The sequence below is a fragment of the Protopterus annectens genome, chromosome 8.part0, assembly GCF_019279795.1.
Source record: "Protopterus annectens isolate FY-2018-M chromosome 8.part0, PAN1.0, whole genome shotgun sequence".
Lineage (NCBI taxonomy): Eukaryota > Metazoa > Chordata > Ceratodontiformes > Protopteridae > Protopterus > Protopterus annectens.
The window spans coordinates 545,536,118-545,553,679 of NC_056741.1; the positions used below are offsets into that span (position 1 = coordinate 545,536,118).

Genomic DNA, 17,562 nt, shown 5'->3' on the forward strand with positions numbered 1-17,562 from the left:
CTTACATCACAACCAATCATCTCTACTGATATGTGACCTTGTGTGACAGTCACATAATATGCAATAACTGTGTGAAGATATGACTATACCCACACAGAAGGTGTGGGTATATACTTATAATAAAAAAATAATAAAAACAATTCAGTAGCCAGCCTATTAATTAAGCACAATAATGGCCTCCAGTGCATTGTTACAGAGAAATAATGGACCTTCTGGGGATGAAGAGGCCTTCTGCCTCCAGCGTAGAGCCTCACAAAACCCCCTGGGCAGTCACCCACCCAGGCATTATTGCTTGCTTATTGACATATATTCATCTGTGTTTCTCCACTATTTTGCTTTTAGCAGTTAGCACATTTGCATTTAATAAGGTACTTGCACATGACAATAGACTCAGAGGTGCAGACACTTCTGTTCCTTTACCCTGACTACCTATAATGAGACTCCTTTACCTGCTTTTAATGCTGGCTTCTTCTTTCAAAGTTTCTGTTCAGTAAACCTAATTATGGTTTAGATGGGTATGATTTTTTTCCTGCTCTGCCATGCAACTGATAATGCTTTTCCAAAGAGGAGTTCTGATTTGTGTACTTTCAGTGGGTATGAGAAGTGTTAGGTTTTTGTGGAAATGGGAGAAAAAGTATTTTCCTGCATGCAAAACATACTAAGTACATCATGCTACAATAAAGCTAATATAACAGAATGCTTTTCATGTGAAGAGAAAATTAGAAGCAGGTTAGACTTGGCTGCATAGCCACTGCTTTTGACTACTTTCTTTTAAGAAAATATAGTGCAACATCCTCAACAGGAGGAAACAGAATGCATCTGTATGCTTTAACTTTGTTTATTATTATAATATTAAATTATGACTGTGGATACCTGATACCAATTAAAAAGCTCACATTTTGTAGCAAGGTAGATTTGTGTATGTATATATATATATATATATATATATATATATATAGAGGGAGAGAGAGAGAGGTAGATCTTGTGTGTGTATGTATCTGTACATGTATAGATAGATATATGTGTGTTTGTGTGTGTGCATGTGTGTACATTTGAAAGTAGAGAGAAGTGCACGCCCACACACACACACACACACACACACACACACACACACACACACACACACACACACACACACACACACACACACACACACACACACACACACATAGTTTCAATCACACTCATACATACACATACACTCAATCCTCTCACTGAACACTTCCAGCCTACCTGGCTAATAAAGATAGTAAGTCCTTGACTTGGAGTTATTTACATGTCATGACACCAGTCAGGAAACTACTTCCTACCCCTTGCCTTCTGGGATCATTGAGTATTATTCCTGCTTTTTATGGCCTACTTTATTGATTCTTGCCACCTTCAAACAGACTTTACTTCTAACGTTTGCTGCTCTGCACTATTCTTACTGTTACCTGATCTTCATATTTTGGTCTGATTAGCAACTGCTAGTTACTTAATGCTCCCTGATGCATTTCTGAGCTACAGCACAGCTGCTGCTGTCATAACACTGACCACTCACTTTGCTTCACAGTTGATGTAATGATGTAATTTCTGTTTCTGTCTGCCATTTAGCTGACATCATAGATTACTCTTCTACTGTCAATTAAGGTTCCTCTGATTTCTGCACTTATTAGGCATTTATAGATCATCAGCTGCCAGCACTAAGGCTAATACACAGAATTGATATGGTACATATTTGGTTTCCTAGGCAATTTATTTGTGTAATGTATTCATTTGTTATGCAGATAAGTGAACTGGTCATTGTGGATCCTCTTCATTAGTCCTGCCCACAATAGCAAGAATAAATGTAAATGTATAGGCATTTTACAGCGAGCCTTAGGGAGATGGAAGAAAACAGTTAACCCGAGAAAACCAAGGAAAGCATGGGAAGAGCAAGTAAAATCCACAAAGATAGTGACGGGAAGGCAGGTCTGAACCCCAGACACTGACATTATGAAGAAGACAGTGGTGGATCCAAGAATTTGCAAAGGGGGGTGGGGTGGTGCAGTCTGGTCAGCTGAGTATCGGGGTGAGACTGGGAAGTGGGACACTGGGTTTGGTGGTTGTGGAAAGATTACCTTAAAAAGGTCTGATGTGTGGAAAGACAGCAGTATACATTCAGTTCCAGATGATGTTGCTCTGGATGTGGTAGTAGAAACAGGTATTTCCTGTACAGCACACAGTACACATACAGACAGTACAAGTATTTTCACTGCTTGCCTGGAAGAGATGATTGGTTACCTATACCAAACCACTGTCTCCTTCCATGGCATAGTGGGCATATGCACTGTTATGAACTTGGAAAGTATCCCACTAAAGGTGAAAACAGCCATGGAGAAATATTTAGTATTTTGAAATTAAATAATGACTTATGTGGAAAAAGAGAAGTTCAGTTAAGTTTAAGTATCACAGTAAGCAAGGAAGTATGTGTCATGTAAAAATCACAAAAAAACAAATACTCAGTTTAGTCATGAGCAGTGTCTAAAAATATTGTAACCACTGCAGCATTTTAGAAAGGATTGTAAGTCAAAACCAGCTTTGTTATGCAGGATATAATATAAACTACAGGCACAGATGTTTGCATAAATTAGTAAAAGCTACATTTAAATGATGTACCAAATAACTAAACTGCTAAAACTTTCCTAAGCAGACCATAATGTTTTTGGACAGTTTACTGTTCTTGCAATGATTTTAAGCACAATTAATTTTCTTTAGGAAGTATTTTAATAACAAAAGTCCTACTGTACCTTGTCTATTCTTTCAACAAGTTCTAGACTAGGTGTGGGAGGGGGAGGCAATGCCTGTCTCCGCGAGTTCCGAAATGCCAGTATTGTCTGTCTTCTTTCTCAAATCAAAGTCCATTGAAAATAAACAAAAGGAAAGAAAAGGAAAAAAGACTGTTCTGAGAGGAAAAAGATGGAAAGTAAAGGAAGAAATGTGTTTCAAGGAAGAGTACAAGAGAGAGAAAAACAGGAAAGGAAGAAGCATGATTTGGGAGAAAGTTCAAGAGAGAAAGACGGAAAGAAGTGTGTTTCAAGAGAGAGAAGCTTCAGATAGAAAGATGGAAAGGAAAGCAACAGAAGTATTTATAGTGACAGGCAGAAAAGAAGTGCATCTGGAGAAAAAGTATTGTAAATAAGATTACTATGAGAGCAAATGGTTGTTTCTCAGTTAGGACTTGGGGAATTGTATGTATAACCTTGATTAGAAATATACAGGAGTGTGAGATAGGCATGCTAGAAGAAAAACAGATCTGTTTGTTAGCTTATGTTTAGGGAACTACATGATGGCAGTCCACCACTACCATAAATTATGCAATTGAGTTTCCCACATTTGGGGAAATCATAGGAGTCAACCCAACTAAATGTTCAATGACTCAGGCAACAGAAGTAGAAAGGGCTGTCACCAAGCTTAAAGAGCCTATAACAAGGAAGGTAACAAGAGATCCTGTAGCGGTATTAGAAATATTTCAATAATTTTATGAAAGTCTGTTTAAAGTGCTGAAATATGGAAATCAAGAAAAGATAAAAATGAAATTGTTTATGGAAGAAATAAATATGCCAATGTTAGAAGCAGATGAGGCTCAATTACTGACAGGATAGGAGGAGAGGAGATTAAAATGGTGATGTATAACCAATCTACAGGAAAGTCCCGAGGAACAGATGGTATTCCTGTGGAAGTTTGGAAGCTAAGAGGGGAAAAAGCTGTTAAAGATCTGGAGGGTTTTGTTTAACAGTATTTTAACAGGAGGAAAAGTACCAACATCCTGGAAGAAAGCAGTGATATATGTAATACCTAAATAGGATAAAGATCCATCAGAACCAGCTTCATACATCCCCATTTCAATACTAAACCATGATTATGAAGTGTTTATGTCTATAATGGCTAAAGGAATGGCAAACAATTATGCCAGAATTGATAGATATGGATTGATATGGCTTTGTGGAGGGGAGGCAAACATTTGACAACATTAACAGAACATTGATGATCCAGTAGGAAGCAGAATGCAAGAAAATATCACAGTTATTGGTGGGTCTTTCTGCAGAGAAAGCATTTCAGAGTAAGCTGGGACTTTATAAGCAGGACAATGGAATCATTTGCATTTCCTGATAAAATTATAAGTTTGATTAGGAGTATATATGAGGGATTGGAGGTGAATATTAAAGTGGGTGGGGTCCTCTCTGATAATTTCTTCTTAAGCAGAGGAACACGGCAGGGGTGTCCTCTTTTCCCTTTGTTATTTGCATTATATTTAGAACCACTGACAAAGAAAATAAGGGACTCAGAAATTCAAGGATATAATTTGCATGGTTTGTCAAGAAAAGCTGGCTCTATTTGAAGATGATATTATTTTAACAAAACCAGAAAGGGACATTATAGTGTTGTGCAGCATTTTGAGATGGTTTCATATCTTTTCAGGATACAAAATTAATGAAGCTAAAACAAAGGCAATAGCAGTAAATTATGTGCCCATACTCGAATTGGTTCAGCAATATCCACACTTAAGGGGACATAATAAAATAAAGCATTTAGGAGTATGGATAAAAAAAAAGATTCTGGTGTGGCAGCTAAGGATATGTGGGAAGAGAATAAAAAAATAATACAAAAACTGAGAAAATCAAAGCTCTGTTATATGGATATGAATAGTAAGATGCAAGCAGTTAAAATGTTTTAGTCTCTTTAGTCTTATATGCAGGCCAGGCATATTTTTATCAACCAGAGGAGAAGTTGTGGATAGAAATTAACAGAGAGATGAAGGATTTTATCTGGAAGGGGAAGAAGGCAAGAGTTAAGTGGGATAAGTGGCACAATAATCTCCCCTGACCCCTCTACAAAACTATTAGGTGTCATCATAGACAATAATCTAAAATTCGACCTATGTGTTAACCAAACTATCAAAACCATCAATAAAAAACTAGGGTCACTTTACAGAATAAAAGCCTTCCTAACCCCTCCAGCTAAAATTGCCATAGCTCGCTCTCACCTTCTTTCAACCCTTCTGTATGCATCCCCTCTACTCTCGAATTTAAACAAGACTGTCCTTAACAAACTCTCAATTTGCTACAACCACATTGCCAGGTTTGCCAGTGGGCTGCCTTTTAGGACACATCATTGCATCAATCTAAATCAGCTTGGGTGGCTTGAACTATCCAGCCTAATCCAGTATAACCAACTGATTATGGCCTATAAAATCCTCTATAATCCGGACAATACTCCTGCACTTAAAAATATTATCACCCCCTATAACAATCCTAGACCACTTCGATCCTCTAACACACTACTAATTCAGACTAACAAAATTAATAACACAGCCGGTGATTCTCTCTTTGCAAACTCTGTAAGTATATCCTGGAACTCTCTTTCAGCTGATATTACCTTACTTTCCACCTTAGGTCAATTTAAAACTAGACTCAAACAACATTTGTCACTTAACTGGCTATGTCAATGTATCAAGCCTGGCTAACTCTCTCTAGAATGTGTAAAAATCTGTTAACCAGTTTACTGTGTAATTTAATTTAATCCTGACTTCATCAAGGATTAACTGTAACCTGTGGAACTTGTTTAACTTGCTTACTTATGTAATCTCTATAAATAGTCTGTTTGTAATATGTAATGCTGGTATTATGTAATGCTGTATCTGCTTACCCTTGGAGCTTTTCTCCCTGGGCTTCCGCTGAAAATGGACATGCATCCAGTCAGACTATCCTGGTCAAAAAATGTAAAATAAATAAATAAATAAGATGATTCTTTTAATAAAACAAGGCAGATTGGGATTACCCAATTTGAAGGGGTATTTCAGAGCTACACAGTTAAGACTGTTATACATAGCACAAGCAGAAACCTATAATTCAAAGTGGATGACGATGAAATGGGGGAAGCTCAAAAAAGAAAGAGACTGGTATTTTGGATGCAGACCTTTAAAGAGAATAACAATAATCATACAGAATGTTATATTCATAAAGTAGAGGAAAGTATTCTAAGAACTAAACCAAGATTGGAATTGAGAAAGAAGATTCTGCCAATAGGGATGACTGCGACTAGGGATATAGACAATAGGCAAGAGGGTGGCTGGAATTTTTTGGAGAAAACTGACAAAGGAACCAATGTATTGGGAGCAAATAACTAGGAAAAGGTAATAGAATAGGAAGATGTTAACGTAAAAAACAATAAAAAGGCTGATACTAGAAGACAAAAAAACACTCTTTATTCCTTGAACTTCATCAGAGGATCAATTAATTAAGTAAACACATCCTTTAAATAACTTCCTGCTAATCAGCTGATATTACATTAATTGTTATGTTAAAATCTTAAAAAATTTAAAGTAAACTAAACAATTTAAAAACCAGCATCAAGTAATGACTTATAGCAGATCAAATGACATGGTAATAGTATATCAATAAATCATACATTATTTCTATTTATATATGAAATATCTAATATCTTAATACCATACAATAATGTATAAAAACTTATAAATTATATACTTATACAAACACAATATCTGTTTATAATTATATAGTTGATAATTACCATGTTTGCTATAATAGTCAGCTATATACATTTTATAACAATTAATGTTTAACAGAATATAAACAAAAAATATATATAACAAAGAATATAATATATATATATATATAATAAATATATATAACAAATTTATGTAACAAATTAAAGGAAAAAGTGGGTGGGGGAGGAGGGGGGGGGGGAGGGGGAAGGGGGGGGGGGGGGGGAGGGGAGAGGAAGGAAGGAAGGGAAGGAAAAGGGAAGGAATGGATGGATCAGAAAAAGGTAAATAGGAAAGAAAGGGAAGAACTGGGAAAAGAGTGCTAAACTAAAAAATGTAGCTTTAGAATAGGCATAATGGAAATAATCTAATTTGCCAAATAAGTTCCAAACGTTCCAATTGTAATTCAATTAGTTGGTCCAATATCCAAAATTTAAAATTATGGTCTGGAAATTCACTAATATGTTCACCATTACATTTTAATGTTGTTATTCTATCTCAAAGTCTCCTAATGGTTTTACCCACATAGAAACAGTGGCATAGCTGGCATATTGCCACATATATAACCATCTTTGAATTACAGTTGTTTTTAAATTTACTTCTTAAGGTAAACCCATTTATTTTTACAGTATGTCCCACATAAATATATTTACAATAGGGGCAATTACCACATACCGACATGTTTTTAAAACTTGTAATTATGTTAGTATTATTATTAATAGTATCCAGTATTTGTTTAAAGTTTTATCATGTCTTACTGTAAATTATCAATTCTTTATTTTCCTTCTTTTATAAAAGATGTTTTCAATAGTGAAAAGTCAGAACTTTGACCACTGATTTCTTTTGATGAATAGGATGTGCACTGCCAACACTATTGTTAATACCCAAATGTCCTTTGAGAATAGGAAGATGCCAAGAATGTGCACTGCAGGTTAGAGATCGCCTTCCATATCAAAGATCAATATTAGAGTATAGGTAAAAAGAAAGAAATAGGGGGTCCTAAACAAAAGACAAGCACTGGTAGAGTTTTTAGTAGAATCTGCAACAGAAGCTGCCATTTAAAAGAATTATTAATAGAACATATAAAATATTGCATGATAACTATAAGAATCAATCAGAAGAGATTAAAAAGGATTGGGAAGAGAGATTGGATAAGCAATTCACAAAGAAACAATGGGAGGATATATGTATGTCTCCCAAATATGCAACAAAATCTAAAAGATTTAGGATTTTTGCTTGGAAATGTTTACATCAATATTTTTATACCCCAAGTAGACTTCAGAGAATTTTTCCTCAGGTAGACAGCAAATTTTGGAGATGTGAAGGGGAAGAAAGAGATAACTGGGAACATATTTTCTGGGACTGCAATGAGTTAGCAGACTTTAATGACTCCCTGCAGGCTGTACTGTCTGAGATGCTGGGTAGACAGATTGGTATGATGAGGGAAGATGATTTTCCTGAGCTATGATACAGAATCGGAACTGCTTAAACTTGGTAAGGCCTTGCTGAGTCCAATTATGGTGGCTGCCAAAAACACAATTACTAGAAAAATGGAAATCAAAATCTATACCAACTGTACTAGAAGTAGTGAATATAGTAACAGAGATAAAACTGGAATTGAGATCTTTAGAAAAGGGTAGGAGCAAATGACATAGGAAAAAATGGGAATCATGGAAACAATGCATACAGGGAGGAATGAGGTTTAAAAAAGCAGGACTTAAATGAGATATGTAATATATGATTGAAAATTATTGAGGAGATTATAAGTGATGTATAATGTTTGCAACTGGGAGTGTGTCAGTATGGTTTGTGATGTAAAATGGTTGCAAGTAGGGTTGTGCTGGTGTGGTTTTTCATTTTTATAAATGTATGATTGACTATATCATTAAGTGGTGGTTTAATAAAGATGTTTCTTGTCTAAAAAAAGAAAAGACAGGAATTGAATAATTTATGTAATGTTGTTTAGGGTATATGATATATAGCAATATATGTGAAGTATAATGTTTGTAAATGTGAACTTGTTAATGCAGTTTGATTAAATGTAAATGTCACAAGATGGTGTTAAAAAAGCTGTTGAAGTTCCTGAAATGCTACACATCACATTAGCAAAACAAATGATTGAAAACAGCAGTGGAAAATTCTGAAAATAATTCAAAACTGAGGATCACTCAGAAACATTTCTGTAAGCATACACATCTGATTCCCATTCCTTAAGCCAGTGATTTTATGAAAATATGTGCCGTATTTATTTTGCAAGTAGTTGATAATGACACCAACTTTGAACTTCTGGGAAAATAAAACTATGACAGCTGTTAAAAAAAATCTGAAAATTCACAATGGAATAACACTACAGTAAAAAAAAAATCATGTCTAAAGTAAAGCATATTTCCTCCACATAGTATTTAAAGCAATAACCATTTTAAAATGAATATTAAAGAAACATAGTAACAGCATGTTTGTCAAAAGTCATGGTGACAGTAAAGTTGATTAGACACTGAGAGCAGTTCCTAAAATTACACTTCTCCCCCACAATATCTCTGCCAGGGATTGTTAAATATAGGAGGGTCTTGGTTGCAGTGGATCACCCAAGCAAACTGAAATGCTCTTAAGAAAAAAAAATACAGTAGTGTAATCACCATCCCTTAAATGCAGTTGTTTTGCTGCAGGTAACAAAACCCTTGTTACAACTTTAGCATTTCTACACTTACTGAAGAATACAGCACAGATATGGATACAGCTGAATCAGTGAATAATAACTTTCAACTTCTTTGCTCAAGAATTCTGATCAAAGGCAATAATAATAGGGGAGGAAACAGGGGTCCAAAATGAAGGGCATTTTTTAACTATCAATGTAATTTACTTAAAAGGTTAAAAGAACACCAATTCTGCATGAAGTTGCATTTTCTGAACTATTGAATGTATGATTCTCTAATGTCTGGCATTCTGGGATTACTGACTCCTGTAATCCTCTGTAATTTACCTGAAAATCAAAAATTTTATCAGGGGCTGGGCAAAAATATAAGGCAAAATCAAGAACATTCTGCAAAATTTAGAATAGCTGAGAGGTATGAATGAATGACTTGTTATCACTGCTCTTCAAGTTGGACGTAGCTGGTAGCCCCTCCTAGAATAATTTATCGCTCCCCTCCAAGTCAAACATAGCTGGTAGCCCCCCCTCCCCCATCTATTAAGAAGGCTGCCATTTACTTTCTTGTTGCAGCATGCTGTGGTGATTAAAATGGGTTAACACAATTCAACCCATGTATTTTGTTGTTTCATTCAAATATATGTAGATGTTCAGACAGCACCACTTTGATTTTATTCTATTATAACTGATGGGGGGAGCACTTTCTTCCTACCATAAGTGTATAAATGATAAAATGAATAAATACATTAGCTATAAACTGATGGGTGGAGGTAGGAAAGGCAACTGGCACTAGCAGAGAGTCATCCAAGTTAAGGGTGCATAATATAATAACTGTAAACTGATTAAATGTGCTAACACTCCAAATAATAGAAGACTTCTGGCTGCAATTGCATAGCCAAGCAAACTGGACACATCCTGTGCACAGGCCTATTGCTCATCTTCACAGGTTATATGTGCACATATTGTTCTAGTTTGCTCCTAGAAGAACACACTCCTGAATTATTAAAAAGCTGCAAAGCTTCCATTTCAAACTTTGAAACACTTCCTCTGGACTTACCAGTTTTCCATACATTTATTTATCTGGAAATCTGCCACATAGATGATAATGTGGTACACTGAGTATTTACAAGAAGAAACAAGAAAAGCATTTCAAATATATTACTAATGGAGTGTGTACATAGCAAAGGGAATGTGTACATCATACCTCTCAAGTGTCCAAATTTCTGCCTCATATTTTTGGTATGTTTCTCCTAAAGTCTGTGGTTTTCTGGCAAATCACTGGCTAATCATTGAGGACTAAAGTGAGAAAATAATGACAGACATTTGAGTTTCTAACTTCATATCATTCAGAAAATGTATGCTAATTTAAAACCTGTAATTCTATGAACTCTCTAAGGCTGTAAGAGCAATACATAAAAAGTGTCCTTATTTCTGGGCCTTTGTAACCCCCCCCCCCGCCCCATTACTTGAGGCTTTGTCCAGATTTCTTACTAGAAGAGGTTGAGAGGTATGGTGTGCTTTAAAAAAATTCTTGTTTTGAAACAAGTCATTCACTAAGATAACACCATTAAATGGAGACCATACCTCTCAAATGTTCAAATTTTCAACTCATATTTTAATCTGTTCCTCATAAAATCTGTGGTTTTCTAATAAATCACTGGGATGGTCTAAGGATTGAAGTCACTAAATAATGGCAAACGTTTCAGTTTCAGACTTCAAATACTCTAGAAAATGTAAGTTAAAACAATAAACTTAGAAAGTTGCCAGAGTAACAACAGCAATATTTAAAATATGCCTCTGGTTTTGAGCTTTGTCCAGCTTTCTTGCACTAAGAGGTTAAGAGATATGGAGAACACTTGTACTGCAATGAGGCGCGCACACATACACAAGTCTTACAATGCAATAAATACAGGCAAACACAAGATATGATGGTAGGAAATTATAATGAACACTATAATCCTCTTCCATACGTAAAAAAAAAAAAAAACTTGTGCGATCAACAGTACAATTTGAGTATGACAAAGCAGAAAGCAAAAAGTATAATTTCATTAGCAGTCTCCAATTTTCACACCACCATGTGGCTGAATGTTTAAACTGAAAGTTCCAAAAAGACTTTTTCAATCTCATAGCTAATAACCAAACAAACCGAAGCTGCTGGTAAGAAGAGGGGCAGAACCAAATACCAAGGGATAAAATCTGTATTACACATAATTATGACAGTTGTTTAGCGAACTTCAACAACTGAAAGCATTAGGTATTCAGTATCAACAATTTCCTGTTATATTTTGGCTTCATTTGCTGAAGATCGCTAAACAACAGGCATTTTATGTGTAATACAGTGGATGATTTTACCCCCCTTTATATTTGGATCCGACATATCATTTACCAGTGGTCTTGGTAAACTCCTAACAGCCCAATTATTACACTCCTATAACCTGATGATCAGTACTCACCAAGGACTTATTTCACACAAAGCCTGAAGATCCAGGTTAATGAGTGCATTTACTCCAGCTGTACAGTCTTTCATTTAGTTTTGGCGGTCTGTGAACTCACTGTCTACGCAGTTGCCCTGCGCTCACATGACGAGTCAGTGAGACTGCCAGGAAGTGGCTGGGCTGTCCCCCTCCCCTGCAGTCTGAAAACATTCCGTCAATGTACAGCATTTGGCAGTACGTTGTTTTCAACTTTAATGATTTGCTGAGATTTTTTTTTTTTTTATTTTGGTGCATACTTTTACTGCTTATAAGTTAAGGTAGCAAAAGGGGGAAACGTGCGGTCTTGCGCCAAAGCCTAAATCCGCCAGTGAAAGAGATCTTAAGCACTGAACCATTTTGTTACCATATAGGGTTTCTGAAGCATCATCGGTATGCTTTAGTATAGTTTTCTGTTTGTGCCCAGTTAAGATACTCATATTAGAATATGATTTTATTAATCAGCACTCGCATGATTTGATGTTCTTGTTACAATGAAAAGTTTTCTGCCCCACTGTCTCCCACTAAATTCACAGCTTTTCCACATGGTATACAACACCCAAATGATTTCACAGTCTGTATAAATCGTTATGATATGAAAGTACAGCAAACTCAATCTACAGTAAGGAATCCACATTCAGGAATGTTGCAGCCATACAGACATGGTGGCTATTATTTTTCTGCAACTATATATGAATAGTGAAACTGCTGTGTCCACTTTGTAATTGTCCTGATTCTGTATTTTTCTTTTTTGAATATACACTGTTGGCAGAAATGGCCCACCAGTCTTTTCATCCACTTTCATCCGCTTCATGTTAGTTTGATTCTCCATTCAGGAGCTGAAGTACTATTGCAGGGTCTATATTATAAACATGAAAGCTCAAAATAGCGAATACATGTACATCGACATATAAAGGTCTATGTACAAAAAGACCGAAATACGTAATCGGCGAAAATGAAAACGCCGAACGTATTTGCTTGGCTAGCAGGGCGATCGTGGGGATGAGGAAATATATCCTTTTCCTCACTGTAGTGCGATCTCGGAGTTGGTATATTTAAGTAGGGGGGTGTGGGGGTGTAGGGAGGCTTGCCTCCCTACAAAAGTGTGTTAATTTAATTTTATTTAGTTAGTTTGAGCTTACCTGCATAGCGCTGTTGGTTGACTAAATACTTTTGGTGATTTCATTTTCACCGATTACATATTTTGTTCTTTTTGTACATCGACCTTTATGTGTTGTTATACATGTATTCGCTGTTTACAGCTTTTGTGTTTATAATATAGACCCCTATTTCTATATATGTAATGCTGTCAAGGGCTCCACCAATTATCTGTTGTAAAAATTTCCTAATACCTGCCTTGAATACACCTTCCACCAATCATTCCTGCCTTCCACCTGTACTGTCCTTCTGCCTTCTGAATTCTATGACTCACTTCCTAACCTCTGACTGCGGTGGTGGTGCTGCGGTAGCGTTGTCACCTCACAGTAAGACGTTGTCCTGTTTGATTCTCAGCTAAAGCGTCTTCTGTGTGGAGACATGCGTGAATGGGCGTACCTTCATTGAAGGTTGTGCGTCAGAGCTGGCAACTCAGCACGTAAAAATCTACTGCCAATCATTAGCGGACCAGAGTTCCGCTGTGGCGCCGAAAGACACAACAACTTCCTAACCTCTGAGAACTCTGTCTGCAGCATGTCCTTTCATCCTTCTTTCTATACATATCTAGAACCTTTATTATGCTTTCTATATTTACTGCATTAAGCCAATGGGACCTCTTTATCAGTGACCTGGAGTAGTAATTTTAGTAACTAGGAGAAGTTTGGCTTAGAGACCACTGAAATGGTTAATCTACATCAGCATGTGCCATGAAAGATCTTTTAAAATCTTCCTAAACTACAATGTAATGGGAAGATATAATTCATTTAATGTTTCATTCAAATTATGGCACTCCAGAAGAACAACACCCCTTCATGCTACACTGCAGTGTTAGTATGGAAACTTGAATCCAAGACCCTCATTTCGGAATATGACTCACATGTTCCTACTTTTTCAGCATCAAAGGTAAGTGTGTTACCCATGGTGCTGTTTTCTCTGGGTGGAGTTTATAAACAAAATGAACAACATGCAGCAGCACATTGTACAACTGGCAATGACTCAGGATGTAGGCAATTTAGAGACACAAGTTGTGCAGGAGCACAGCAACCTACAATCTGATTCATGCAGTGTATGCAAGTAACTGCATAAAGAAATATAAATAAAATCATGTAAGCAAATTAGGTCGTAATGACATACAAAAGTAGGCTGCCAAAAAGGGTGATATTCCTACTTGTATGTGATATAGCTTGCACCTCTTGCAGTGCGATTCTACAGACACTCAGCACACAGGAAATTTTTGAGTTGCAAATTGTTAGAATGTTAGGAGCAGTAGCATAGCTAGGATGGGGCAAGAGGCAAAGTGCTGGTGTGCAAAGTGTTGGGGGGCACAATTGGCTGATCCTGATTGCTCTTTAATGCATGCCAGCTTCTAGAAGACAGTATCACATATGTGGTCAAACCTGAAACTTTAACACTCCCTGTGGGGTCTAAACTGTGCAGCAAGCAGTTTGCTACAGTTTGAAGGTATAAAAAACAAATCTTTTTCTTTTTTATGTAAAACCTGAGTTTTGTAATGCTCTATGTGAGGTATAAACTATAGTAACTGCTTGCTACATGTGACTTTTTTTTAAAACTAAAATGAGAGGCAGGAGGGTTGGGGGCAGAACACAGAGATTAGCCCTTATTGGCTCCTGTATTTCAGGAGCCCCAGAGACTTGACTGCCAACTTCTTTTTTCTTTGCTCTGTGACAGGAGGGAGGGGATGTGTATCTAGCCACCTGGTTGGTGTGCCAGTGCAAGGAGTGGGCCTGCTTTTGTTTTTTTCTTCTGTTAAAGAGCTGGGGAAGGAGGAAGGGGGGGGGGGTTCTGGCCACCCTATTGCTGACTTTTCCTGCAGTTTTGTAAGAAGTCCTTTTTTTGCTTTGTAAGAAGTCATTTTTTTCTCTTCACTTGAAGAGCTGAAGGGGTAAGGTGGTAATTTGTCAGACTGGCAGAGGGTGGTGGTTCAGCCAACTATGCCTCTGGCTAGGACTGTCACTATTCTAAGTTCAGCAGCACTTTCTTTCAGCAGTTGATCCTGTCCCAAGTTGTGTATTGTGGCAGACTGCAGAACATACTAAGGTTCAGGCAGCGGATAGTGTACAGTATCACAACTGTTTAGAATATAATTTGCTTATTCTCTGTCGATCAGCCATAAACTGTCCTAAAAGAGCAAAACTATGCTTTTTGGAACTCCACAGAAAATTCACCCAGCACGTGACTCTTTAACTATCTTTACACAACTGTACAAATGAAACAGCCTCCTCCTTAAAATATCTAGGATTATGGCTTGATCAATCTCTAAACTTGCATTTCCACATAAGCATACTGAAAGCAAAAATAAACTCCCTCCTCTTCTGGGCCAAAAAGATCTCCCCTTTTCTATCTCAACCAGTTGGCGCAGCCATTGACCAAGGAGCCCTCCTGTCTCAGCTAGAATATGAATAACTCCTTTTCGCATCAAACTCCAAGAAAAACACCACCAGACTCCAAACAATATCCAACAGCATCTTTCAATTCATTACAAATTCACCCCTACGTGAGTGTCACTGTATTAACCTAGAAAAAAACAAATGGCTACCCATAAAACAAGGATCTAACCTGTTGTTAAGATCCCATCTCTACAAACTTTTCCAGCTACAGACATTTACTACCCTTGGAACTAAACTTCATGAAAAAAACTCCTCATACAACCTGAGACATTACTTACAAGCGTCATCAACTCTCATTATCCCTAGAACCAAACTCCACAGCACTACATATGCACATGTATTCTTCTCTAGAGCACCTACTCTTTGGCAGACTCTTCCCATCAACCTAAACGAAATCAAAATTCACAATCAGAATTGGAATGCAACTCAAAGAAGCATTTCTTCATTCAAGTGAAATACTCCTGCTTCAACACAAGACGTACCACCTAACACACTATCTGTATTTTTCACTTGTCTTCTCCTGAAGGTTGATCCACTTCAGAAACAAATGTCAACATTGTACATTACAATCTGCTTGTTTACTAGAAAGTACATAACAGTTTTTCTGTGTAACTAATTTGAGCTACCCTGTTATTCTGACATTTCTGCCTTTATTTGTGAAATGTTTTGTGTTTCACCTGGGATGAGACTGAAATCGGTCAATACTGATCAGTGCACTACCCTGATAAGCAAATATAGATAGATAGAGACATACATACATAAACAAGGACATAATAAAGAGCAGAACTGTAGCTACGATGGGGAAAATGGAGTGGCTGTCCTGGGTGCAAGCTGTTGGGAGGGACAACTGACAATGTGGAAGTGAAGCACCAGCATTGCCAGTTGCTGGAATTCATAAGTAGGGATATTGCTGTATATTCATTTAAATAGCTGTGACTGTTTTAAGTGTAAGAAAAAATGTGACAGTCTGCTATTAAATAAGTACATCATAACCTCAGAGGAGCTAATTTTTTTTCTCTTGTCTTGGAGAGTTTGTTTTTTTGAGGGGATGCCTGTGTAGGAGTCTGCCCATGGTACATACTTCCCTAGCTACTGTTCTCATAAGAAGTCTGGTAGGATTGTGGAACCCACATGCTGAATCTAGAGGAATGTGTGGCATTCCCCTCCCTGTAAAGACCAAAATATGTGTAGCACATATTGTTTTAGCTACAGGGAGCTTTAAGTGACCAAATGGGAACATTACAGGTATCTGCCACATGAATATTTAACACATTTCTCAACACTATGCTTCTGCATTTGGAATGGTGCATCTGGTTTGCTAGGGCAACAGCGAACAAAGCCACCCTTATATGTGGCTTCTATAACACTGCATGCCTCATCAAGATACTGAGCTTCACATGGCTGCCAGTCATTGACATTTGTGTACAGGAAGGAATACCATTCCCAAAATGCCAGGCATTCTGCAATGTAGATGGCTTATCTCAGTGTGTGTGTGTGTGTGTGTGTGTGTGTGTGTGTGTGTATAACATGCTGACAGTTCCCATGATCCCATATTTGGCTCATTTCTTACACATTATTTCATTGCTTGCACTGAAATGACTCCCATAGGGCTATCTGGTTGGAAAGTACATGGTCACTGGACAAAATAAATGCTGACTGATACTGAAACCGTCTCTCACCAAAAAATGTTTTCTTGTGATTTTGTTCTTTTGTGTTGCAACTCCTGCCCTGGAACCCTGGCTCATGACTCCTGTACATAATCTTGAAACTATGTCTGGAATCTAATACAAAGCCACCCATGCCGATACCATCATTTTAACTTAATGTATTGTTGCTGTGCTGAAAGCATGTTTCTGCTGCCTTTACACACCTGCTGAGGTACTACAATAGTCTGACACAGTCAGCAAGCTGATTGTTGTCTGTGCCATGCTGTACACCATGGCTGAACAGAAACACGAAGACATTTCTATGACATGATTACATTAGGCGCTGTCCAGGATAACACAGGAGCAGCAACAGCAGCTTGAGTAGACTAGAACTTGGAGCAGGATAACACATATGCAGGACGAGTCTCCCAGGCCTCAACATGCACAAAACATACTGAAAAAGCTGTGACATCTACTTAATAAGTATGTGGCATGGCAATCTTTAAAGTGACAGTGTCACATAGGGTTTACACAATGCATTTAATTTTATCATCATGGTCTACTGGTCAGTGCATGGTTTGGTTATACTCTTCATCAATCATCATTGTAAGCCACTATAGAATGGAGGGTTTTGTGGGTCACAGTCATCTTCTTTTATACTGGTGAGACAGTAGCACAATACTGTTACAAAGTAAGTAAGACAGAGGAC

The 17,562-nt window shown here is 37.2% G+C and overlaps 1 non-coding gene across 1 annotated transcript; it reads right to left on the reverse strand.

The window, feature by feature from the left end:
* Nucleotides 1-3,293: 3,293 nt before the first annotated feature.
* Nucleotides 3,294-3,459, reverse strand: LOC122809836. Its single transcript, XR_006365965.1, has one exon. It is a non-coding gene; the product is annotated as a U1 spliceosomal RNA (small nuclear RNA).
* Nucleotides 3,460-17,562: the final 14,103 nt, after the last annotated feature.